Genomic DNA, 3,244 nt, shown 5'->3' with positions numbered 1-3,244 from the left:
TGTGGTATTTATGATATTGTTCAATAATTTAAACATTTTGTTGTGTTACCTATTATGGGGATGGGCATCAGTATGGATCTCTTCCAGTTAGCTAATGAGGTACTTGTCTTCCAGAATTCTTGGCATAGCTTAACAAATATATCCAGGGTTGCGTCAAAATGCTAAAATTTCTCAAATGCTACTTGTTCAGTTTCTGGATCCTTACTGTTTTCCAACGCTTTCAGTGTAAATTGTACTTCTCTCAGTTTCCTTGGTTCTTGATTATATGCTACTTGTAGAAATATTTGGTTATTTCTAGAAACACTATTATAGAACTTCACTATAACACTGATCATAAATTAAGTACTAATTATTATTATTTAATTGTGTCCCTCAAAATATGCGATGAACTTCTGGCCTGGGTACATGTAGGTATAATACTGTCAAAGAAAATGGATATTTTCTTATGTTAATTATGTTTAATAACAGTAGTATGAGTCTAAACATAACAACTTCCAATTTCTAAGAAGAATATACATTGAGACATATGTGAGGAAAACAGACACTATATGCAAAGCCACAAACCAAGAAATATCAAATAACCAATGAACACCTGGAACAACTAAAAAAGAAGGAATAGATATGAACACAGCCAAGATCCTAATATAGCCATTTGGTTTCAAAGGTTAGTTTAAAACCTAATGAAATTTCTTTCTTTAAAACTGTCTACTTAAAATCTGCATGCTATAGCAACCTTGAGCAACTACAACATAAACTGAAACAATGTCATGGTATTGTGATCATGTTTCTTCCAAAATCAGAATTTTTTTATTAAGTTCAAATCTTTTCTTGAAAGAAATTCTATAGTCAGATCAAACTTGTTATTGTTAGTTGGTATCATCAGAACTGACTCATAGCTGAACCATATCAGGTTTTCAGAGGCCGTAAATCACATAGCAGGAGATTGCCCGTCTTTCTCCTGTGAAGCAGCTGGTGGGTTCAAACTTCATGTCTTTGGGCTAGCAGCACATTTCCTTATCACGAGGCCACCAAAGCTCCAATATAGTTTGAGCTTAGCACACAGGAAATAATAGGCTCCAGTTGCATAGAAATCTAAATTATTTATATAAAGTAAGGCATTATGGACAATAAGGATATATTTTGGTTTGGTTGCCTTATTTTGCATCTCATCAAACAGTTAGACAATAAACTGAAATTTATGGAACATACAATAACCCCTTGGAAATACTTATAAGGTCTAGACTCTGATGAGCACAGAGGGTTTTAAAAAAAGAGAAGAAACAAAAATTTGCATTTTTAAACTAAGATAAGTTGCTTGGGAATAGTAATAAATTATTATTATTATTATTATTATTACTAACAGATTTATTCAAAATTCTGACCTAAAACACAAGGAAGAAAATGTGTCCATCATGTTACAGTTGTTCCGATGAGCTTCTGACCAGCAATTTAAAGCTTATGTGAACAATCTTTTCAATCTACTTCATTTTTTTCCTTTTTACCATTTTATTTAGCAATTTTACTTCGGAAAACAAAAATCTAGGATGTCCAAAACATTTAAGAAAAATTATTTCAAAAATAGCCATTAACAAATACAACATGCTCTAGTTTCTCCCAGTTGCACAAATTCTGATGGTGATGAGAGCTCATGATAGGCCATTAAAGAGGAAGGGCGGAAAAGAGCTGGAAGTGCTCAAACAATTATAGAGTGTAATGGTTTCATCATCTTCATCTCACTGACTTACATCTGTGACTATTTTGATTCTGCTGCTAATTAAATAGGGGGACCATAGAAAATAAAACATCTGGACTAAAATCATGGTTGAGATGTTCATCACAAATACTAGATACTCCTCACACTTTCTTGATATTTGACAAGGGTACATGAAGAGACACTTTTCCTCCTTTAAAAAATTCTGAAATAAGGTTATTTCCACAAACATCAGTATCATACATCTCCCTCTATAATGAAATAGAATAATACAGATAAATGTTTCCAAATTATTTCTCTTAAAATATTTTTACTCTGATAATTTAGAAAAAGAATATCATTTTACATTTACCTCTGGGGACAGAATTTAGTGGGGGGCTTTTTCATAATAATTCTGTTAGCTTTAATAACCACATTTTTAAGAGGTTCTTTTCAGGTCTTGATTTGACAGTCTCCTGAGATAAATATTTTAGAATGCCCTCCATAAAAGTTTTGAAGTCATCATTATCCAAAACAACCAATTCAGAATGCCATTGATGTCTATATTAGTATTTAAGAATAACCAATATACATAAATCAATTTTCTTAGAATAAAGAATGTTCCTTATTGCATACTAGGAGAAAATCCAAAAATGAAAGGCAAACATTTAAAATGTAACATGAGTTGTATTATTTAATTAAATATCCTATTTTATCCTTTAAAAGTGCATGTTGTTGGCGAGCTCTGATGGCCTAGTGGCAAGAAGCTGCACTGCAATCCCAGAGGTGAGTGGTTTGAATCCACCAGGTACACTGTTGGAGAAGGAGGGACAATCTCCTCCTGTACCAGTCAGATATGATTTGACAGTACACACACACAAAAAAAATAGTAAATTTTTTAAAAAAATAAATAAATTCATGTTGTAGTTAAGTGCTGTCAAGTAGCAGATGATTCATAGCGAACCTATGAAGGAAAGACCTGAACACTTGTAAAAGAATATGGCATCAGGATTGGAGAAAGACTCGTTAGGAATCTTTCTTATGTTGATGAACCAATCTCGCTGGCTGAAACGAAGTATGATGTGATGCACTCATTGAAGAAGATTATAGAATTTCAATATGGACTACTTCAACATAAAGACAACAACTGGACTAATAAACCGTAACATGATATGTAGATAAAGGTTGAAGTTGTCAACGATTTCATTTCACTTGGAACTACAATCAACACACATGAAAGGAAGCAAAATTCAAAAAAATCAAACAATGTTGCATTGGAGAAATCTGTTGTAAAAGACCATATTAAAGGCCTATGACGACAGATGTGCCTCACTTAGGCCATGGTATTTTCAGTTACTTCATATGAATGTGAAAATGGATTAATAAATAACAAAAACTAAAGAGGAATTGATGTCTTTGGATAGTGCTGTTGGTAAAGAACACTGAGTATACCATTGTTGTTCTGGAACTCAAAGCAACACTATGCACAATAGCCCAAACCCTGCTCTATCCTGTGCTAATATTATTGTCTCCAACATACCTATCCCTATTACC

This window comes from Elephantulus edwardii, unplaced genomic scaffold, assembly GCF_000299155.1.
Source record: "Elephantulus edwardii isolate Elephantulus edwardi_28Jun2011 unplaced genomic scaffold, EleEdw1.0 scaffold00247, whole genome shotgun sequence".
Classification (NCBI taxonomy): Eukaryota; Metazoa; Chordata; class Mammalia; order Macroscelidea; family Macroscelididae; genus Elephantulus; species Elephantulus edwardii.
Note: the sequence above shows the minus strand (reverse complement) of the source record.